The 24,348-nt window shown below is 46.5% G+C and overlaps 1 long non-coding RNA gene across 2 annotated transcripts in view; it reads right to left on the reverse strand.

The window, feature by feature from the left end:
* Positions 1-1,080: 1,080 nt before the first annotated feature.
* Positions 1,081-24,348, reverse strand: part of LOC148347545 (uncharacterized) — an 87,051-nt gene continuing 63,783 nt past the window's right edge. For both annotated transcript variants that reach the window (XR_015847980.1, XR_015847979.1), the window contains exon 3: positions 1,081-1,280. This is a non-coding gene — a long non-coding RNA (uncharacterized LOC148347545). The remainder of the gene's footprint in view (positions 1,281-24,348) is intronic.

A 24,348-nucleotide genomic window follows, 5' to 3' on the forward strand; every position in this document is an offset into this window, starting at 1 on the left:
TCTATCTATCTATCTATCCATGTCATGATTGCTAATTCAGGGCACCTGTGACTGCCCAATTGGCTCCAACAGCCCTGAGTGCTGATTGGTTCAAAGACTCTTTTTAAACCTCTGGTTTCCAAGAGGAAGCTGTCAGATCATTTGCGAACCTGTGCTCCAAGCTAGGCTAACTTCGTACCTTCCCGTCGTGATTGCCTAAGTGAAGTCACCTGGGGCAATCGTTTGGCACGCTGGAGAGCACTTCCTGATTGGCTGACATTCTCCACTTATGCGGTCTGCGTCCAGAGATGGACGTTCGAGTGTACTCTTCGTATTCTTGAGTGTTTCTCCAGACTACAAGGTACCCACGACTTCTCTTGCCTGATTCATGCCTGCCTCCCGTTTTTGACCTGTTTCTGTTCCACGTTTTGCGTCCTACTCTCCCTTCCCGGCCATCGACTTACCCGCTAAGCTGCACCTTTCGTCTATCCGTCACGGAGCTGCCATTCCGCCCGAAGAGGCTGACGACCAACGAGTGCCGACGTCCCAAGCCAGCTCCAACAACTCTTTCAAATAAAAACTCTGAAACTAACGCTATTGGATCCGAGAGTCTGTTCTGGTCCCTGACACCTTCCGACATTTTCCTGCCCTGTTTTCTCCTGCCTGATACCTGTTGCTGACCTGTTTCTGGACCCGTTTCTGCCCTGCTCTTCCATCTCGAACATCGACCTGTTTCCTGCCTGATTCCTGTTGCCGACCTCTTTTCTGGACTCGATACCGCCCTTGCTCTCCCGTCCCGGCTAGCGACCAGTATCCCTGCTGCCTACAAGTATCCTCGCTCGACACAAAAGTGCCACTTTTGCGTTCCTGCCACCTGCTACCCGTGTCCGTCGATCATCGGATCGTGGAAGCAAGCACTGCTCTCTCTCTTTATCAATAAAACTGAGTAAACAAACGCTACTGGGTCCTGTCTCCGTTTCTGGCTTGTGAAAATCTATCTATCTATCTATCTATCTATCTATTTATTTGTATCTATGTATCTTATGTATCTATCTTATCTATCTATCTATCCATCTCTCTGTATCTATTTATTTGTATCTATGTATCTATCTATCTATCTCCCAAAAGGTTTTGTGACTCTTCCTATGTTCTTTTCTCTAGCCGTTATGGACAACATCTTTGGAGCGTTGCTCAGGGGCCCGGGATTCCCTTCTTTCTCCTGACGTCTCCTCTCTCGGGAACCGCTCCGCCTCTGTACGTTTTTCAGCAGCTTTGGAAGCAAAACTCCAGTTCCGAGCAATCTGTAATAACAAAGAAAAAAACATAAATAAGCGCAAAATAATATTGTGTTCTGTCATTTCTAACAGATATTTCGCGCGTCCTCCGCTCGACTGGCCCGATTTCAGTTCAATGGGGTTTTTTTTTTTCGGTCCGGCTCGGCTGCTTCGGACTTGATCAAAGTATGGTTGAGGAGGATGAAGATATTTCACTCAGCTATGCGTCGTGATGCCAACTTCAAAGGCGCCGACTGGAAGATTCATAACCGCCGGCTTTGGACGGCAACTTAGGAAGATGATTAGAGACACGGAGGAGAAATTTGCGGCTATAATGCAAAGGTTGCCTTGTTTTCATAATTTAAGGGGAAAAGGTGTTAAGGTTGCTGGAAAGAAGTTAAAAGTACGTGGAATAAGCAGCATGATGGACAGGGGGCGCTTATAGAAAAGGGATCAATTTAAGTATTTGTTTAACATATAAGTCTTGAAAATATCAGACTTATGTAGTTTTATCCTATTTTTTTTATGTTTCAAAACTATTTTATTCCTGAAGTCAATCATCATGTAACCAGGGTTGGGTAGGGTTACTTTAACTGGATTACTTTCAATTACTTTTGGATTACTCCAATACCAAATATGCTAATGAAAGACAAAAGAAACTAAATATGAATAAAATGATGACTCACAACACGTGGTAAGATTTCTCTCCTGGCTTTGATCTCTTTGATTTCCGGGCAAAACTATTATACTACAGAAACAAAATGAAAATAAATCCAAACAGCTTGCCAACATCATTTTTGCCGTTCCACGTGTTCCGTTACTCCCCAAACCTGCACAAAATTTAGTCATTGTATACATATTTAGTTTCTTTTGTCTTCTCATCTCATCTCATTAGCTACACCGCTTATCCTCAGTAGGGTCGCGGGGGTGCTGGAGCCCATCCCAGCTATCTCCGGGCAGTGGGCAGGGGACACCCTGAACTGGTTGCCAGCCAATCGCAGGGCACACGGGGACAGACAACTCACTCGCTCATTCACACCTAGGGACAATTTGGACCGGCAAATTCACCTGAAATGCATGTTTTTGGAATGTGGGAGGAAACCGGAGTGCCCGGAGGAAACCCACGCAAGCACGGGGAGAACATACAAACTCCGCATAGGAAGTCTGGAGCTGGATTTGAACCCACGCAGGAGGTTCCCAAGATATGAACTGTGCCGCACATGCGCTAACCACTGCGCTGCCGTGCTGCCCTTCTTTTGTCTTTTATTAGCATATTTGGTATTAGAGTAATCCAAAAGTAATTGAAAGTAATCAAGTTAAAGTAACCCTACCCAACCCTGCATGTAACATACAATTGTTTTAGCTACTTTAACTCATTCTCTGACACGGACGGTTATCGACATCAAAGATCCGGTTTACTTAGGTGACATTGACAGCTCTAGGCTTAAAAGATCCGGTTTGGTTCGGCTGCCATTCACAACTATAGATTTGAAATATCCATTTTATGTCACGTACCAGGAACGGAGACGGGACCCAATTGCGTTCGTTATTTCAGTTTATTTAGAAGGAGGCAAGGACCGGGGATCGTCGGTCACGGGTAGCAGATCGCTGGGAACGCGGAAGTGGCAATTCCCTGTCGAGCGCAGGCAATGTCGAGAGCGAGGAAAAACAGGTCGATGCCCGGGACGGAGGAGCAAAAACATAAACGGGCCCAGAAAAAAGGTCGGCAACAGGGAAGTATAGAGTCAGGAGTCACAAAAGTTTGCCTAGCGTGTAGCGTAGGTTCACAAACGATCCGACGAGTGTTATCAGGAAGGCGGGGGTTTAAAAAAGAGGGAGGAACCAATCAGCGTCCGTGGCTGTTGGCACCAACGGAGCAGACTCAGGTGCCCCACATCAGTAATCATGACATTTTAGCTAGCATGCTATAGTTGGCTATAAATATCAAAGATGGTAGTTAGTGATACTGCCTTTAACTGCCATTGAGGTTAGAAATCCATTCTATCTAAGCTGCAATTAATGGCTATGGACCTAAAAGATCTGTGCTATTGATAGCTATAGACATGAAAAGATCAATTTTAGTTGGGCAGCTATAGATGTCTAGAGACATCAAAGATCCATTTTAGTTGAGGCTGCCGTTGACATCTATAGAGGTTAAAAACCCATTCTGTCTAAACTGCCATTGACGGCTATAGACCTGAAAGATCCATTTTAGCTATGCTGCTATAGATAGCTATATACATCAAAGATCAATTTTAGCCAGGATGCTATAGATAGCTATACTGTATACATCAAAAATCTATTTTAGCTAGGCTTCTAAAGACGGTTTTTGAGGTTAAAAATATGTTCTAGCTAGGCTGCCATTAGTGGCTATTGATATGGAAGATTTCATTTATTTTCTATTGCAGAAAAATCCCCCAAATGCTACATTTTGGCATAAAATCGTGAAGTGGTTGGGGATAGAGAGGTTCCGGTTTTGCTGCTTAGGCTGCTACCCCCTCGGCTCGACCCCGGATAAGCTGAAGAAAATGGATGGATCATGTATGCCGACCAAATTATAAAACTACGTATAAATTTCACTCCGTGCACCCTCTAGTGGTGAGAATAAGTAACAACGGTAACATTTGTCTGGAAAAACAGCTTTTTTGGTTTATGTCTTTCAAGGGCCTTATCAGAACTCCTGATGACCCCTGTTGAAATTTATTTTCATCAGTAGGGGTAAAATCCAATGTCATAAACCCCAAATTTGCACTTATTAAGGTCGCCTTTTGATATAGGAATACAAAATACATGTAACGGAAAATAAGCTATACAGTTTGTCGTGATTACCTAACTGGAGCCACCTGAGGTAATCAGCTGGTGTGCTGGAACGCGATTTCCTGATTGGTGGAAGCTTTCTACATAAGCTGTCAGCGTCCAGAGATGGACGTTCGAGTGTACTCCTCGTTTCCCTGAGTGAGCCTCCAACATTTAAGTTTACGATCTACTCTTCCGTCCCGGCCACCGACTTACCTGCTACGTTACTCGTCACGCGTTTTCACCACGGAGTTGCCATATCGTCCAAAGAGGCTTTCTGCTTCCAAGAGCCGACGTCCCAAGCCTGCTCCACCGAACCTTGTCCAAATAAATCCTTTAACTGACGCTATTGGATCCGAGTGCTTGTTCTGGTCCATGACAGAACACTCGAACCAAAAAATGGATCCAGCGTCATTTTTTCCCACCTCCGAGAAATGCGGAAATGCCGAGCAGGAATCCGCGCTACAGCGCCTACTACATACCGAAGGCGCAGTACAACAGATCGCCCATGACGTATCCACACTGGTCCGGCAAGTACAACGTCACCAACAATTTTTTGAGCAACAGTGCGAAGCTTCCCCGGCAACACGACCACAAGATCCGGTTCCGCCTCTTTCTGATCAGGTCGGCAGTGTTGAACCACGAGTAGGTTCGCCAGAGAGATTCAGTGGAGAGCCCGCCCAGATCCGCCCCTTTCTCATAAATTGCCGATTAATTTTTGATCTACAACCGCGAGCGTTTGTGAACGAAAAGACGAAGGTGGCCTATGTAATAAATCATTTGACTGGCAGAGCCCGCCTTTGGGGAACGGCAGAATACGAACGAGGGGCGACAGCATGCACCTCTTTTAGTTTGCTAAGCCAGGAAATGATTAAAGTATTTGATTCTGGTTCCTCATCAGTCGATGCTGCTCGTTCCATCTTGAACATCCGCCAGGGGAGACGCTCCATTGCCGACTATGCCATTGACTTCCGCACTCTAGCAGCCCAGAGTCACTGGAACGAAGAGGCGCTGGTCGACGCCTACCTCCATAGCTTGTCCGGTTATCTCAAAGACGAATTGGTATCCCACGCTCCTCCGGTAACTCTTGACAACGCTATCGAACTGACCGCCCGGATCGACCGTAGGGTCCAGGCAAGACGCCGAGAGAGAGAAGATCCCAGCCAATCCATCACCAGGCAAAGTCAAGACATGAGTAAGATACCGAACCCCCCAACCACTTCAACCGCACTTCATGAGATGATGGAGGTGGACCGCACCTTTCTCTCCGTCGAAGAGCGCCAGCGAAGGCGTTCCGAACGGTTATGTTTTTACTGCGGCGGCCAGGGACATAGGGTGGTCAATTGCCCGTTAAAAGCCAACGCTCGTCGGATATAGGGGACGTCCGATTGAGCTCGGCTTTAGTATCGTCCCCCAAGACTGATAGACCTGTTCTCCGGGCAAATCTCATTATTTCCGGTTCATCTCAGCCCTTCCATGCCCTGATCGATTCTGGCGCCGAAACAAATATCCTGGATTTGTCACTCGCACACAAGATGGGGATACCTGTTAAAACCCTTCCTAACCCGGTATCAGCTCGGGCTTTGGATGGTCACCTATTAGGCACCGTATCCCAAATAACTGAACCCATAGAACTACAGTTGTCTGGAAATCACAGAGAGAAGATCCGATTTCATTTACTCCACTCCCCTAACCAACCCCTTGTTCTGGGTCATCCTTGGTTGGTGCAACACAACCCCCATTTCGACTGGCGCACTGGGTCGATACTTGAATGGGGCATGGACTGTCACCAAACCTGTCTGCGAGCCGCTCCTTACCCAAATCATCCTGTTTCCACGAGGGCCCCACCCAATCTGTCCAAGGTCCCAGCCTGTTACCACCACCTACGGGAGGTCTTCAGTAAAGCTAAGGCCTCTTCCTTGCCCCCTCATAGACCTTATGACTGCGCGATTGATCTCCTGCCAGGGTCCGCTCCTCCTCGGGGCCGCCTCTACTCCCTGTCCATTCCCGAGAGGAAGGCCATGGAGGAGTACATTTCCGATGCCTTGGCGGCTGGTATCATTCGACCCTCCTCTTCTCCTGCAGGGGCGGGGTTCTTTTTTGTGGGAAAGAAGGACGGGTCACTCCGGCCCTGTATAGATTATCGGGGCCTTAATGAGATCACGGTTAAAAATCGCTATCCCTTGCCTCTGCTTGCCTCTGCATTTGAGCTTCTACAGGGGGCCACGATCTTCACTAAACTTGATCTGCGCAACGCCTACCACTTAGTCCGTATCCGGGAGGGTGATGAGTGGAAGACAGCATTCAACACACCCACCGGTCACTACGAGTACCTGGTAATGCCGTTCGGATTAACCAATGCTCCAGCCGTTTTCCAATCCTTGATAAATGACATTTTACGAGATGTGCTTAATCGTTTTGTTTTTGTGTATCTGGACGATATCTTAATTTTCTCAAAGTCCCTCGATGAACACCGAAAACATGTCCAGCTGGTTCTCCGTCGTCTCCTAGAGAACTCTTTATTTGTTAAAGCAGAGAAGTGCGAGTTTCACGCCAAGACAGTCTCGTTCCTGGGCTACATCGTGGCGGAGGGGAACCTTCAGATGGATCCTGCGAAGGTATCAGCAGTCACCTCTTGGCCTGTCCCTGAGTCTCGGAAAAAACTCCAACAATTCCTTGGTTTTGCCAATTTCTACCGGAGGTTCATCAGGAACTACAGTTCGGTGGCAGCTCCTCTCACGCTTCTTACCAGCCCTAAAGAGCCATTTCGGTGGTCTTCCGAGGCTAATGCAGCTTTCAACCGTCTAAAAACTCATTTCTCTACGGCCCCCATACTCCAGGTGCCTGATCCTGCGCGCCAACTGGTGGTGGAGGTGGACGCCTCAGATGTGGGAGTGGGTGCTGTCCTGTCCCAGCGGTCTGACAAGGACCAGAAGATGCACCCGTGCGCCTTCTTTTCCCGGCGGTTGTCCCAGGCCGAACGCAACTACGACGTGGGGGATCGTGAGTTGTTGGCCGTCAAGCTAGCCCTGGAGGAATGGCGACATTGGTTGGAGGGGGTAACGGTGCCGTTCATAGTTTGGACTGACCACAAGAACTTAGAATATATTAGATCGGCCAAGCGGCTCAACCCTCGCCAGTCACGTTGGGCCCTGTTTTTCACCCGCTTTAACTTTACTCTGTCCTACAGACCCGGATCTCGTAATGTGAAGCCCGACGCGCTCTCCCGGCAATTCCCGAATTCCAATGAAACACCTCAGGATCCCGCAACGGTCCTTCCAGCTTCCCGTATGGCAGCAGTTTCCTGGGATATCGAGTCCCGAGTCAGAGAGGCGTTACCCGATCAGGCGGGCCCCAGCTCCTGTCCCGAGGGTCGACTATTCGTCTCCGAACCCTTACGGTCCGAGGTCCTCCAATGGGGGCACAATTCTCACTTTTCTTGCCATCCGGGGTCGGCTCGGACTCACAGTTTCTTGTCCCGACGCTTCTGGTGGCCTACCATGGCCAAGGACGTTAGGGAATATGTCTCCGCCTGTCAAGTGTGCGCCCAGAACAAAGCATCCCACCAACGTCCGGCCGGTCTGTTACATCCACTTCCGGTTCCCCGCCGCCCATGGTCCCACATCTCCTTGGACTTTGTGACGGGGTTGCCAGTATCCGAGGGGATGACGACTGTACTAACTATCGTGGACCGGTTCAGTAAGATGGTCCATTTCGTGGCACTACCAAAGCTCCCCTCCGCCAAGGAAACTGCATTGATAGTCCAGCAACATGTGTTCCGCCTCCATGGCATCCCTCTGGACATTGTTTCTGACCGGGGTCCCCAATTCTCATCCGCGTTTTGGAAGGAGTTCTGTCGTCTGTTGGGTGCCTCAGTCAGCCTCTCATCGGGGTTCCACCCTCAATCCAATGGTCAGTCTGAGCGAGTGAACCAAGATTTGGAAACGGCACTTCGCTGTATGGTCTCTAGTGAACCGTTGTCTTGGGCTCGGCAATTGGCATGGGTGGAGTATGCTCACAATTCCTTGGTTAGCTCCTCCACTGGAATGTCCCCCTTCCAGTGCGTATATGGGTACCAACCCCCTATGTTCCCTAGTCAAGAAGAGGAAGTAAACTGCCCGTCAGCTACGGCGAACGCACGCCGTTGTCGGCGAACTTGGGCTCGTGCTCGGGCCACACTCCTTCGGGCAAGCAAGGCTCATTCCGTCGGGGCTAATCGACGGAGGAGTCCTGCTCCGAATTACCAGGTGGGCCAGAAGGTGTGGCTTGCATCAGCTGATCTTCCACTGAAGGCTGAGTCGAGGAAACTGGCTCCTCGGTATCTTGGTCCGTTTCCTATAGTAAGAATTATCAACTCCTCAGCAGTCCGTCTCCGTCTACCAAGATCTATGAGAGTGCACCCCACGTTTCATGTCTCCCGAATCAAACCCGTCTGCCAGAGCCCGTTGGCACCCATTCCACCTCCTCCCCCGGCTCCACGCTCCTTGGACGGGGAGCCTATCTATACAGTGCGCCGCCTGCTCCGCTCCCGATGCAGGGGTCGGGGCTTCCAGTACTTGGTCGATTGGGAGGGATATGGTCCGGAGGAGAGATCATGGATTCCCAGCAGGCAGATCCTGGACCGATCTCTTGTGGCAGAATTCCATCGACTGCATCCTGACCAACCAGCGCCACGCCGTGGTCGTCGTCGTAAGTCCGGTGCTGCTACCCTTCCACCGGCGGACCCACCCGCTACCGCCCCTTCAGATGCTCACGAAGGGGTGTCTATTCACTCGGAAGAATTCTGAGGTACTGTGCTGTTTGTTCTCAGTTTACCTGTGGATTTTTTTTGTTTGTTTTGTGCACTGCAAACGGATTTATTATCAGTCCCCGGGGATCGCTGGTGTGATGGTGACCTTCTGGGGTTCATCGGACGACCTCTGGGCCCTCCATTTTGGATTATTGGTGATGTATTTTGGGTTTTGGGGGATTATTCGTAACTGGCCTGTGACTTTTGTTCCTTGGATTACCGGTGTTTCCATGTGACGTGTTTGGATTATTTTTTTTTCCCTGGGGGACTTCTGGAGCCGTCCCTTGAGGGGGGGGTTCTGTCGTGATTACCTAACTGGAGCCACCTGAGGTAATCAGCTGGTGTGCTGGAACGCGATTTCCTGATTGGTGGAAGCTTTCTACATAAGCTGTCAGCGTCCAGAGATGGACGTTCGAGTGTACTCCTCGTTTCCCTGAGTGAGCCTCCAACATTTAAGTTTACGATCTACTCTTCCGTCCCGGCCACCGACTTACCTGCTACGTTACTCGTCACGCGTTTTCACCACGGAGTTGCCATATCGTCCAAAGAGGCTTTCTGCTTCCAAGAGCCGACGTCCCAAGCCTGCTCCACCGAACCTTGTCCAAATAAATCCTTTAACTGACGCTATTGGATCCGAGTGCTTGTTCTGGTCCATGACACAGTTATCCCTTGGTTTTTGCGGTTAATGGGGACCAAGACCACCCGCGAAAACTGAAAATCCGCAAAGTAGCGGCGCCCCTTCAAAAATGCTTAAAAAAACGTATACAGGTATACAGTATACCCCCCTGTATACAGTACACCATATAGAATACGGGTAGAGAGAGAGAGAGAGTGAAATTCATGTTATAACCAAAAAAAAAAAAAACTAAAATATGTTGTATGTACACGGAATAGGACTGCAGCGAAACCATTACGAACCATTCAGTATGATTGTATTAACCACTCTCAACCACATGCAGCAATCACAGTTTATTTGGCTTGTTAACACTACCGGTTACATATTGAAAATAAAAACAGTGAAAATCAGATATTTGATGAGTGTTTGTGAAGCGTTTTGGGAAACAACAGTTAAAAAAATGGTCTGTGTTCATCTTAATGAAAGAGAAAGAGCTACCTTCTGCCAATAACAACATACGTTAGCTAGCGGCATCGAACGGCTTTTACAACAAACACACGAAACCACACACAATTAGCCGTGTTTAGGTAGTACAGACAACCACTCGCTTTTGGTATAATAAAGTCAAACTTGAGATGAAATGTGACAGAAGAGAATATACTTACGTCACGTCACCGAGTTCCCTCCTTGATAAACTGAGCGCCACATAAGAAGGGGGTGAGGCGGGAGGAGTTGAAGGAGGGGGGTGAGCAAAGCAGCAATGACTAAGCATTGTGTCAGGGCCTCCCCCTCCCCTTCACATTAAGAGTGTCCACACCGTGTCCTCAGTTGACATAAGCTCGCGCTCAATGGCGTCAAGTCAATAAATGCTTTTATTGAGAAGGTAAGGTATATTATTTAGACCCGCGAAGCTCTGTACCCGCAAAAGTGGAACCGCGAACTAGCGAGGTTCCACTGAATTAAATATTTTAAAATGAAAACTAAATGTATATCAAAACGACACACTAGCCATGTGTTTTTATGGTCTGTTTGGAAGTGTTCTGCGTTGTTATTACTGGAAGCATTGTGTTGACCAAACGTTCCTCTGAATTATCATTTGGTATGAACTGTGAAGTCATAGTTACATTGCTGAAATGTTTTCCCTTTCAGCATCAAAAGCTTGAGACATTTCCAAGACTACGAATAAAAATGTCATCAAAGACGCCGCTTACTGGTTTTTAGGTCAGCCAACCAGCGAAAACAGTAAGGGAAACAGAACGAGAGAGGCGGAGCTAACCTTACGAATGGCTGCTGATTGTCGATTAAGATGACACCGTAGATCAGTGGTGTCAAACAGGCGGCCCGCGGGCCGGATCAGGCCCGCTAAGGGATTGAATCCGGCCCGCGAGACAACGGTGAGGGAAGCGCAAGAGAAAAACAAGCTGGGGGTTGAAATATATCCACTTGATGTTGCCAAAGCCAGGTCCCTGTCACAAATGCTGTACTTGTATTCCTCTCTCTCTCTCTCTCTCTCTCTCTCTCTCTCTCTCTCTCTCTCTCTCTCTCTCTCTCTCTCTCTCTCTCTCTCTCTCTCTCACTTTTCACTCTCTCTCACCTTCTCTCTCTCTCTCACTTTGCACTTTCTCTCGGTCTTTCTCTCTCGCTCGCTTTTTGCTTTCTCTTTCTCTCGCTCTTGTTTTTTTCTCTCGCTCTCATTCCTATCTCCCTCTCTCGTTTTACTCTCTCTTGCTTTCCTCTCTCTCTCTCTCTCCTTCACTTTTCTCTCTCTTGCTTTTCTTTCCCTCTCTTTTTCGCTCTCGTTTTCTCTCTCTCTCGCTTTACTCTCTCTTGCTCTCCTCTCTCTCGCTCTATATTTATCTCTCTCTCTCTCCTTCACTTTTCTCTCTCTTGCTTTTCTCTCCCTCTCTTTCTCGTTCTTGCTTTGCTCTCTCTCGCTCTCACTTTGCGCTCTCTCCCTCTCTCTCTGTTTTGATTTTCACCCTCTCTCTCTCTCTCTCTCTCTCTCTCTCTCTCTCTCTCTCACTTTTCACTCTCTCTCACCTTCTCTCTCTCTCTCACTTTGCACTTTCTCTCGGTCTTTCTCTCTCGCTCGCTTTTTGCTTTCTCTTTCTCTCGCTCTTGTTTTTTTCTCTCGCTCTCATTCCTATCTCCCTCTCTCGTTTTACTCTCTCTTGCTTTCCTCTCTCTCTCTCTCTCCTTCACTTTTCTCTCTCTTGCTTTTCTTTCCCTCTCTTTTTCGCTCTCGTTTTCTCTCTCTCTCGCTTTACTCTCTCTTGCTCTCCTCTCTCTCTCTATATATTTATCTCTCTCTCTCTCCTTCACTTTTCTCTCTCTTGCTTTTTTCTCCCTCTCTTTCTCGTTCTTGCTTTGCTCTCTCTCGCTCTCACTTTGCGCTCTCTCCCTCTCTCTCTGTTTTGATTTTCACCCTCTCTCTCTCTCTCCCTCTCTCTCTCTCTCTCTCTCTCACTTTGCTCTTCTCTCTTTCTCTCTAAACTACTAGTCCGGCCCCTGAGAGAATGTATGTTCTATATTGTGGCCCCCGACTTAAAATGAGTTTGACACCCCTGCCGTAGATGTTTAGCGTTGTGATCCTCAGGATTCTGGATCAACAGAAGAAGGTGGTGGTTTACATCCCGGGAGCGTCGGCTAATTAGAAACAACTGCTTGGAAGTTGACCAGTGGTTACAAGCTTGCTAGACGGGCCGGAACATCTCGAGGCGACGATTTTACGGATGACTGAAATAATGACCACTTCCTAGCAGGTGACTCTAGAGATCCTTAATGGTCTTCAAACAACCAAGCTCGCCAGGTCGAATCTGTTTTCAATCGACAGAGTGCCGACCCAGGCCCGATGACGTGGTTATACCTGGTCCACCGTCGGTGCTTTCATCCCTCGCCCCGTTGGACCTGAGTCAGTTAGCATTAGCAGTGACATCACCTAATGGACCGTGCTCCAGAGAAATACGAGCAGTTTTGTTTTTTGGGGGGATGTTTTTAAGGGTCTGATCCAGATTGCTGTTTCCAATGTGTGAACTTCACTGCAACGTAATTAGAGGGTGGCGGTTTTGGCACACCTAAACAGCTTTTTCCAAATTTTCAAATCAATCTGACATTCCTGAATTCTCAGTCGGGTTATCGTTTACCCCCGGACAAACCCCGACCCGAACCGTCCCGACCAGCTTTGGTATCAATATTTCTCAGAATCGAGACTAAATAATCACAAGGTGGTATAGACCTCGTTCGGATGATGTTACGAGTGCAAAAGAAGCTTCGGGTTCCAACGTGAGCGATTCATTAATAGCGTCTGAAGAAATAAATTCAGCACGAGATTGACGGGAATTGAGATGCGGAGAAATTGCTGCAAACGTGTGCTCGAAAAAGAGCGTATGCAGTACGGTCAAAGGTGCGCATAGCACAGAGAGTCTGTCGACAGGCACGCTAGACGTTCGAGGTTTATTTGAGACGAGTAAGAAAATAAACGAAGCCTCGGATTCAAACAAACTCAATTTCGGGATGGTCGAACCGCGTTGACGGGTATTTGACGTTGGTTTTGAAGACTGCTGTTGTGGGGGAAATTTTGTTCTTAGTGTGCCTTTTATACTATGTTATATTCTCATCTCATCTCATCTCATTAGCCGTACCGCTTATCCTCATTAGGGTCGCGGGGGGGCTGGAGCCCATCCCAGCCATCTGCGGGCAGTGGGCAGGGGACACCCCGAACTGGTTGCCAGCCAATCGCAGGACACACGGGGACAGACAACTCACTCGCTCATTCACACCTAGGGACAATTTGGACCGGCCAATTCACCTGAAATGCATGTTTTTGGAATGTGGGAGGAAACCGGAGTGCCGGAGGAAACCCACGCAAGCACGGGGAAAACATACAAACTCCGCACAGGAAGTCTGGAGCTGGATTTGAACCGACGCAGGAGGTTCCCATGACATGAACTGTGCCGCACAAGCGCTAACCACTGCGCCGCCGTGCAGCTCTTATGTTATATTCTACTCTTCTTATATCTTTATACGTTTATATTTCTATAGTGGGGCAGCACGGCGGCGCAGTGGTTAGCGCGTGTGCGGCACAGTTCAAGTCATGGGAACCTCTTGCGTGGGTTCAAATCCAGCTACCGGACTTCCTGTGCGGAGTTTGTATGTTCTCCCCGTGGTTGCGTGGGTTTCTTCCGGGCACTCCGGTTTCCTCCCACATTCCAAAAACATGCATTTCAGGTGAATTGGCCGGTCCAAATTGTCCCTAGGTGTGACTGAGCGAGTGAGTTGGCTGGCAACCAGTCCAGGGTGTCCCCTGCCCACTGCCCGATGATTGCCGGGATTGGCTCCAGCACCCCCGCGACCCTACTGAGGATAAGCGGTGCAGCTGATGAAATGAGATGATGAGATTTCTATAGTGTACCCAAAACCAGTTACGTTTTCAAGTTGTTTTAAGGGGCAAGTAACTTCATAGTCAAGACAATACATTTCCCAAGCCAAAATAATTTGTCTCATATTAAAAGACACAATTTAGAAGCCACTGGTAGACTCCTATTTGTTATAAAACAGGTGCACGGAACTCCTTTTGCTAACCCATCTACAACTTGAAGGCCACTGGGGCGGCATTAGCTCAGGAGGTAGAGAGCTCGTCTTGGGATCAAGGAATCCCAGTTCGAATCCCGGCTCCGCCGTGTTACATGTCGAAGTGTCCTTGGGTAAGACACTGAACCCCTAATACCCCCAATAAGCACGTTAGCGCCTTACATGGCTGCAAGGCCGCTATTGGGAAATGTGGAGCACATTGTAAAGCGCTTTGGGAAGTCATTGACTTAAAAAGCGCTATATAAATGCAGATCATTTTATTTCATTTCATTTCACTGGCAATTTTCTCAAGACCCCTATCTATTTTCCAAAAATGAAGTGCTGTAATGTATCACATGAATCATTCAAAGCAATTTCTTCAAAAATGACAGAGAGGAAAGCCGCGATTGACGTGGATGGATGGTGTTATGAGTGCACTGCAGGAAGGAGGTCTACATATAATGTAGGCTAGAGCTCTTGTTGGTGATCGGAATGAGTGGAGAGGTGTTGTGAAAGGATAGTGGGATGTTTCGACGTGTTCTAAGGGATGGGCAGGGCACCTGTATGATGCGGCAGGGGTAAACCAGTGAAAGCTGTCGGGCCCTGCTGTTGAACAGAAGAGTATGTTGTGTCACCCTGACCCGAGTGACATGGCCGCTTTCTTGTGTCCCGTTTCATCTGGGGGGACGAAAGCATGAACTTGGGTGCCGAGGTGCTTAACTTGTTTGGGTTGGCCATGCTCGCAAAAAAATTTTGTGTGTGTTTTTTACTACTTTTTCCCTTTTATTATTTTCTTTGTTATGTGTTTGTCTTGCTGAGAGGGTCACCCTCTTGAGGGATATGACCAGGGTGGGTAGGTAGGTGGGTAGGTAGGTGGGTAGGTAGGTGGGTAGGTAGGTAGGTAGGTAGGTAGGTGGGTAGGTAGGTAGGTAGGTAGGTAGGTAGGTAGGTAGGTAGGTAGGTAGGTAGGTGGGTGTGTAGGTAGGTAGGTAGGTGGGTAGGTAGGTAGGTAGGTGGGTAGGTGGGTAGGTAGGTAGGTAGGTAGGCAGGCAGGCAGGCAAGGAGGCAGGCAGGCAGGCAGGCAGGCAGACAGACAGACAGACAGACAGACAGACAGACAGACAGACAGACAGACAGACAGACAGACAGACAGACAGACAGACAGACAGACAGACAGACAGACAGACAGACAGATATGTAGGTAAGTAGATAGGTAGGTAGGTAGGTAGATGACATTTGTCCTCTTATCCTTCCCTCTATTGCTGTTGTTCTTTGTACCTAAGTTCAAAAGGAACGCAAAAGCACAAACCAGAAAAAATATTACTTTGAAAATGACGTACCCCTTCACTCATGGACGGTCCTTATAGAACTGGTGCTAGAGCTAGGCTAACTCGCACCGCCGAGTGCATCTCGGCTCCACTCGTTACACGCCAAATCTCATTCGATTCGACTAATTTCGGCTATTTTGACTCGATTATTTTTGGGGTATGGAAACGAATTCCGTGTCGAGCATCAAAACTTTTTTTGCGTAAATATTTTGGTCGAACACCGATTTGGTTGAGCATTGAAGCAGTTGTGGACCGGGATACCACTGTAGTCTTGGTTTTTATTTTCAAAAGTCTTCTTGGCTCTTCTTGGCTCTTGGGATCACTAGTAGACCAGCACTTTCAGAGCGAAGGCTCCCGACCGGAATATAGGTGGACATTAAATCTGAAAGATATGAGAGACCAAAACCTTGCATGATTTTGTATACTACCAACAGAACCTTAAAATCTCATCTTAAGCTAACAGGGAACCGATGCAGGTTAGCTAAAATCGGGGTAATGTGATCAAACTATCATTATTTTTCTGTCTGTACTTGCAAAATTCTTGGTTTTGTCCCTGCATCCTCTGAAAGCTTGTTTATATTTTAATGATCTCAACCATTCTTTCATTCGCTTGTCTTATTCTTGGGCTTTTTTGCGACCTTCAAAAAGCTTGTTCTTGTCCAACTCTCGACTTTCAAATGGTATGCTATTAATGTCATGGGTTTGTGTTGTTCTCGTCATTATGTGGGATAAAACCTCCAAAATGCTCGGTCTTGTCAAACTACCGACTACCAAATGTTTTATTCTTTGTTAAATCTCGCACATTCTCGGCGCACAAGAAAATCTAGCCAGCGCACAAAAATGAGGGCTCAAAATTACTTATTAAGAAGCGACTTAAGTCAAAGTTACAGTGCATGAAGGTAAAAATGCACGGGTTTCCCTGACGTTGTGTCCTAAATGCGGTATTTTGCAGTCGAACGAAGTTGAGTGAAGTTAGTAGAGTATGTCGAGAACCGGCTTCTTCGGCTCGGCTCACAAAAAAGGGTCCTAAACGGCTCTTCAGGTTGTTTTTGCTTCTTTAATCCCAACATGACCAAATATTAAGTAAAATTATGCACAAAATGACTTAAAGGAAGGGTGGAATAGAACAAAAAAGAAAAAAATACTAAAATGAAAAAGTAGTGAAAAGCTGAGAAAAAAAGAAACAAAAGGAAGAGAAAAAAAAGAAGGAAAAATTTAGGAAAAAGCCAGAAAAAAAGAAGAGAAAGAAATTTAGGAAAAAAGTAAATAGAGAACAAAAAGAAAAAAGTAACAGTTCGGAAAAAATAAACACAATAAGATTTTTTTTTTTTAAAGGAATTTAAAAAAAAAAGTTGAAAAAAAACACCGAAAAAAGAATAAAAAGTTTGTGTTGCATTCAAATGATTTCCAATTATATCAAGTGAATCGTGTTGCCAACATTGTACTTCCACTAAAAAATGTGTTTAAGTACAGTTGTGTATCTTACAACCGACTAAATAAGCCCCCAAAAATGTTGATATTATGCGACAAAATATATCAGGAAATAAAAAGAAATGGATATCTTGTGAAAGAATTGTAAGAACAAACGACGTTTGTAGGCCGTACAACCTTTGCAATAGTACATTCGTCAATTCATTCAAAAGAGAAAAATCATTTTGCATTACCGGAAACTCAGCAAAATGTAACTTGATGTCAAGTTTTGGACATGTTTGATAATGAATTATCTTGCCACACTTGGGATTATGGTTGCTCACTGTTGTTTCAAGCATTGCTCACCGACTTTGTGTGAACGCTCAGACCCGAAGAAAATTAGAGGGAACATTGCCTGCAACAGGTAACTGCTGCTGGTGTGTTGGTTGGGTTTGGGCAAAGGGTGAAGTTTAACACCTCAAACTCACTGCCCAGGACAATTTAAACCGACATCCAGGGTTGTTGTCTCACTTATGCCAGCACACAGCTGTGCAAACAACTTCAATGAGTCCTGAAAGGGGCCAGGTAGAGAAAACGTACTCCAAAACTCATTCCTGACTAGATGGTACAACGTTACATGTTTTGAAGCGACGTATGGAAAATGTTCCCTTTCTAGTCCCTCCTTCGTCTAAGAGAGGGGGATGAAAAACAAGACATTCTCTCCCCATTGCAAGCATTCTGCCCCCGCCTCACCCCCAAGCCCTGGAGAGAGTGCACCAGTGGCTTCCAACAGAAACAGCAAACAGAAATAGAGCTGCTATTTCAGTCTGAAGCCACTGTTATTTTTAGACGTGACTTGCTCGCCGGTAAATGACTGCATCATTAGGTCACCCCTGGTTCCTCGCTCCTCCTCTTTGGCCTACCCGGCCTATGACTCACCGCGAGGTATGCAATGACGCAAAGCGCTGTACTGTCCACCTTCGTGTCCAGATGCTAAATTCGATACTCGTTTACCTGATTCCGTCAAAAGGGATTACGCAGCGCTAGATCAAGATCAGATGATCGTATCGTTTCTTTTCATGGCGGTGAACTCCGGCATCCGACCCTCACGAGATCGGTTGGCGGCGGCGGGACTGAAATGCGAATGCAGGACGGAGTATTACACTTGTAGGAGTGCCAGGCCCTCCAAAAACTTTTAATAAAACAAGCGGACGACACGTGCTTCCAATTTGGTACCACTTTGGGTACGTTTGCCAGCGAGCTCAATCAAAAAGGCAGGTTAAAAGTGAAAACCTGGACGGGACATCACCGCGTATCGAAAATGAAAAGCAGAAACGCTTTGAAAGGTAAATTCGGTTTATACGAGCACGGAATCGTACGAGCAAGAAGCAGAGGGGGGATCGAAATTCGATGAATGGCATACTGATGAATGTGATTGAAAAATAACGTTAGTTCAAAAATACAGTTAGTGTAACATTTAGATCATAAACCAAAGCGCAAAGGCCATTTACGGTCCGGCCCCCTGTCATGGTTGCCACGGCGCCCAATTGGCCCCGCCCACTGACACCAGCTGAAACGCGCTGACAGAATGCTGCCGGACTACTTAAACGCGGTCTTGCGAGTTGCCTGGTGTCAGAGCGTCTGCAAAACTCCTGCTAGACTCCGTGTGATATGCCAAGTCCTGCGAATTTGCCTGTGTTTTGATCCTGTTTTGTTTTCGGCCTGATCTGTTTGATTTTGACCACTCCTTAGTTCTGATCTCGATCTACTTCCGCGACGATTGATCCCCGGATCGAGTGTGCACGCATCCCTCCTCTTCCCAATGAATTGTGAGTAACGTTACGTGATCTCATTCCTGTTTCCTGTCCTGGTTCGTGACACCCCCGTTTTTTGTGATCTGTAGCCCATTATCAATATAACCTTTGATTCAGCATTAATTGGATTTTTCATATTGGTTTTCTTTTGGATATTTTTGATGTGCTAGAGCCAAAAGTCTTATTGGTCTTTCAATCCACTCTGAATTAAAATGTTTTGTGTCACGGATCAAACAGATGAGGACCACAATTGCCTCACGTTAAGAAAGTTTATTTAGGAATGGGGCAAACGGGAAAGAGGGTCTTGGAGTGAAGAGAAATCTTGAAATGGAGATGTGTGACTACCTTTAAGGAAGATGGCTTGAAAGATGAAACGAAGAGGAAACCGAGCAACAAGGTTGATGAGCGCAGACAAACAGGTTCCGGGTGTAGGCTTTGTAGACGAACTGACAAAGGTAGGCTGTAAGGCAGGGTTTTAAATGAATAGCTTGATTGGCAGGGAGTTCAGAACAGCTGGTGGTAAACGAGATCAAACAGGTGGAACAGATCAGGGTGCAGTGACAGAGCAGGGAGGTGATTGGTGCTGGTTACCATAGAGAGAGAGCTCATGACAGTTTTGCGTGTCATGTCCAGGTCGAGCATTTTTTTTGTTCTAATTCAGCATGGCATTTCTGTCCTTCAGGATCTTCTTGTAAATGCCAAAAATCATTATCCTTCAACCACAGCAAGTTGTCCTGGTCCCGAGGCATCAAAGCAGCCCCAGACCATCATACTGCCACCAACATGCTTTACTATTGGCATCATGTTCTATTTGTTAAATGCTGTGCCCTTTCTAGGCCTTATATAACAGTCTGTACCCCTTCCAAAAGTTCAAATTTTTACTTTAAGTCTACAAAATGTTTCTCCAAAAGTCTTGAGGATAATGAAGATGCATTTTGGCAAAATTGAGACGACTTTTTTTGCTTTTGTAATAGGACTGATTTTCGCCTGGGACCTCTTCCACGGATACCATTTTTGGCCTCTGTGTTTTTCATAGGACCTTAACTGAGGCCATCAAGGCCTGCAGTTTCTCAGATGTTTTAGAGCATCTTTTGTAACCCCCTGATTTGTTGTACTCTTGGAGAAATTTCAGTTGATAGACCACTTCTGGGAAGGTTTGGCACTGTTCCCTGTTTTCTCTATTTGTGCATAATGGCTCTGACAGTGGTTCACTGAAGCACTACATCCTTGGAAATGGCTTTGTGACCTTTTCTGGCAGATTTCAATCATTTTTTTGCTACTTCGATCTGGAATTTATTTGTATTAACCTCTGTCAATTGTGTTCTTGAGGTTCTGTAGCCGACTTCACCTTGGCTAACAGATGTAATTTAAGTGCCGTATTTTCCGCACTATAAGGCGCACCTAAAAGCCTTTATTTTTTTCAAAAGCTGACCATGCGCCTTATAATACAGTGCGCCTTATATATGGATCAATATTAAGTCGCATAGTCTTGCAACGAAGGCAAGCAGCCGCCGACTAGATTTTCCCCCGGAGGCAAAGTCGTCCGCGGTGTATGCTGGGATTTATATACCGGCGTTTCATTTCCTGACGTATGTCAATCATCATTCGAATCAGTCACTATTGGCTAAAATTATTCGGAGGTAAAGGGGGCGGATCCTTTTTATCATTTACATGCTCGCATAGGCTAAAGGGGCGAAACAAAGCCTGCAATTGGCCGAAAAAGATGAATGTGAATCACACGTCGTGTTGCACTACGGCATAGAGAAAACATGTTTTACTATTCTGTATTTGTAAATATTTTACTCTCCTGGATTTTCTACACTCACGGTTGTAAGAAGACCATGGTTACGTATCATTATTGAACGTGATGGCTGCAAGAGAACTTAGGTGAGCTATGCGGCTTTATACAGGCATTTTCCCGGTATCTTGTTTTACAACCATCTTGATGTTTCTGTGATGAGTCTATTTTGAAACTAAATTCAATTCAAAGTGTTTATTGTCATATGCACAGTAAAGAACCCCGTTTCACTGCACAATAAAATTCTTACTTTGCTGTCCACACAGTTGCCAGCAAAATATAAAATGGAAACTAAGAAATGTTTGTTTGGTGACATCGTACGGACACCGCATCCGCACGTGTCTACGACACGTATTTGCTTCTTTGCAAGCTTTGCGAATGTTAAGGGGGTAATAAGTTTGACTGAACTATCTGACTGTTTTGTCGACGTTCCCGTTGTAGCGCCTTATAATCCGGTGCGCCTTATGTATGGAAAATATAGGACCAAAAACCATTTTTGGGGGGTGCGCCCTATAACCCGGTGCGCCTTATAGAGCGGAAAATACAGTAATATTTTGATTAAATTTTAGGTATGGCCTGTGGAATTGACAAGGGGGCAATTACCTTTTCATATAGGGCTGGATAGGTTTTTATTTTTATATGCCTAAAAAATGAAATCAATATTTAAAAAGTGCATTTTCTATTTCCTTGGGTTGTCCCTGAGTGATATTAAAATTGGTTTAATGATAAGTGAAAATGTGCAAAAATAGAATTCAAGAAGCGGACCAATACTTTTTTCACGACACTGTGCGTCTTATAATCAGGTGTGCCTTAGAGTCCGGAAAATACGGTACCTTTCATTGCGCAATATTTTGAAAAATAAACCAAGAAGGGAAAGAAAAATTGGATACATTTGAATATCACAATGTATGTATAATCATCCGACACACAGGCAGCATTATTATCTCATCTCATCTCATTAGCCGTACCGCTTATCCTCATTAGGGTCGCGGGGGTGCTGGAGCCCATCCCAGCTATCTTCGGGCAGTGGACAGGGGACACCCTGAACTGGTTGCCTACCAATCACAGGGCACACAGGGACAGACAACTCATTCGCTCATTCACACCTAGGGACAATTTGGACCGGCCAATTAACCTAAAATGCATGTTTTTGGAACGTGGGAGGAAACCGGAGTGCCCGGAGGAAACCCACGCAAGCACGGGGAGAACATACAAACTCCGCACAGGAAGTCTGGAGCTGGATTTGAACCCACGACAGGTTCGCATGACATGAACTGTGCCGCACAAGCGCTAACCACTGCCCCGCCGTGCTGCCCAGCATTATTATAGTTCTACTTAAAATGGGAAAGAGAATATTGGTCTTAAGACAATAGTATCGATCCTGTACAAATACTCACTTAGTATCATTAATATCAATATTTGGATCGATCCGCCCACCCTCAAGTTGTGGCAACTCCGAGCCACCGGAGGGGGCCGTGCTCGCCCTCTCCACTTAAAACAAGATAAGTCTGAAAAACACTGCAAGTGTTTGCTTTCGGTCGTGCGCGAGACTTCTTATCTGTGTATTTATTTACACGCGTGGAATCAATTTATCTATAATGCGACCGGCGGTCGTGTTCTGGATAAGCTTTCCTTTCCAAACATTTGGATTTAATTATCACGGGGATACAATATCCAAACAATCCGCTTTCCTCCATTAATAACAAGATTGTGGCATGGCGTCCTGTCATATATTTTCCGAGATTTGGTAACCGTGTACTCTCTGTTATAGGCACAAGGCAAGTAATACAGGATAAGTCTTTATTACATGTTTACCCTGGAATGCTAAGTGCTATGTCATTGCATACAAAGTTTCACAACCGGTACAAGCAGGGGACCCAAATGCGTAACGTTTCACACAATGCTTTGTTAAGGGATCGGGGAAGTCAGGGCGAGAGGAAAAAGATAGCAATCTGGTGCTCGCTGGGCAGGAGAAGCGGGAAGCCCTTGCAAACGAAGCATGGTGGGAGATCGGAACAAGTCGGGTAGCCGGACGAGCGGGAAGTCAGGGATCGGGGATTGATACAGGAATCAGATACGGGCAGGTACGGGTAGCCGGGTCAGGAGAACAAAGCTTGGATCGGGGATCGATACAGGAAACAGAATCAGGATACGGGTAGCCGGGACAGGAGAACGGAGCTTGAATCGGGGATCGATACAGGAAACAGAATCAGGCAGGATACGGGTAGCCAGGACAGGACAACAGAGCTTGAATCGGGGATCGAAACAGGAATCCGAATTGGGCAGGATACAGGTAGCTGGGACAAGAGAACGGAGCTTGGTTCGGGGAACGATACAGGAAACAGAATCAGGATACGGGTAGCCGAGACAGGAGAACGGAGCTTGGATCGGGGATCGATACAGGAAACAGAATCAGGCAGGATACGGGTAGCCAGGACAGGACAACAGAGCTTGAATCGGGGATCGAAACAGGAATCCGAATTGGGCAGGATACAGGTAGCTGGGACAAGAGAACGGAGCTTGGTTCGGGGAACGATACAGGAAACAGAATCAGGATACGGGTAGCCGAGACAGGAGAACGGAGCTTGGATCGGGGATCGATACAGGAAACAGAATCAGGATGCGGGTAACCAGGACAGGAGAATAAAGCTTGGATCGGGGATCGAGACAGGAAACAGAATCAGGATACGGGTAGTCGGGACAGGAGAACAGAGCTTGAATTGGGGATCGATACAGGAAACGGGATCAGGATACGGGTAGGTGGGACAGGAGAACAAAGCTTGGATCGGGGTTCGATACAGGAAACAAGATCAGGATACAGGTAGCCGGGACAGAAAAAGGAGCTTGAATCGGGGAGCGAAAAAGGAAACAGAATCAGGATACAGGTTGCCGGGACAGGAGAACAGAGCTTGGATCGGGGATCAATACAGGAAACAGGTCGGGATCAAAACGGAAGCCAGAGTCAAAAGTGCTTGCCTTGCATGCGCTGAGGTTTGTAAACGGACTGCAAAAGAGTGAATGAGAACGACGTGTTTAAATATGACAGGAATCAATCAGGAAACGAGCGGCAACTGGGGCTAAACGAGTGAGTGCAGGTGAGAGCAATGGGCAAATCATGACACAACGTTGGTATCGATGACAATAAAGACAATTCAATTCAATTAAAAATACAGTGGAACCTCGGTTTTCGAACGCCTCTCAGAACAAATCGGAGTCCGACCCAAAATTTCGAGGAATTCTTGCTTCGCTGTTCGGTCAAAAAATCGGAGTTCGAATGCCGGTAATGCGTGAGTGCGTACGCTAGGGTGCGATGCTGAGCGGCGTACGGGTGTTTTAGCCCCTTATTATGCCTGCGGAGAAAGTCAGTGCAAGCAGCAAAGTTGCTACAGGTGAAAAAAGAAAAGTAGTGCGTACAACTATTGCATTTAAGAAAGAAATAATAGCAAAATATGAAGGTGTGCGATTGTCTGATCTTGCTAGGGAATACCCCACCGTCCACCTGCGCCTTCTGCTGACCACCACAAAGGTAAGAAATCCTATTCATAATTCTTTTCTTTATTCTTTTTTTTTTATTTTTACACGTTCATGTTAGCGTAATCTTTCGTACGGAAGATTACGATAACGCGAACGTACGATTAGCCTGGGTTAGCTTCATGTTCACGTTAAACATTCCAGGTAAACATTCAGGGTGTTGGAACGGAGCCCAACATTCAAGATGTTGGAACGCAGCCCCCTTTCCAATGAAGTCAAGTCAAGTCAAGTCAAATTTATTTATATAGCCCTTAATCACAAAAATGTCTCAAAGGACTGCACTCGCAAAGTAAAGTTTACGTGCAATGAACAGCTCACCACTTGTTGTGGAGACCCGGGTGCTAAATGACTTGTAAACGACCTGATTTTTTTATTTTTACACGTTCATGTTAGCGTAATCTTTCGTACTGAAGATTACGATAACGCGAACGTACGATTAGCCTG

Source organism: Urocampus carinirostris, chromosome 19 (genome assembly GCF_059441175.1).
Source record: "Urocampus carinirostris isolate Australia breed hairy pipefish chromosome 19, RoL_Ucar_1.0, whole genome shotgun sequence".
NCBI classification, from domain to species: domain Eukaryota; kingdom Metazoa; phylum Chordata; class Actinopteri; order Syngnathiformes; family Syngnathidae; genus Urocampus; species Urocampus carinirostris.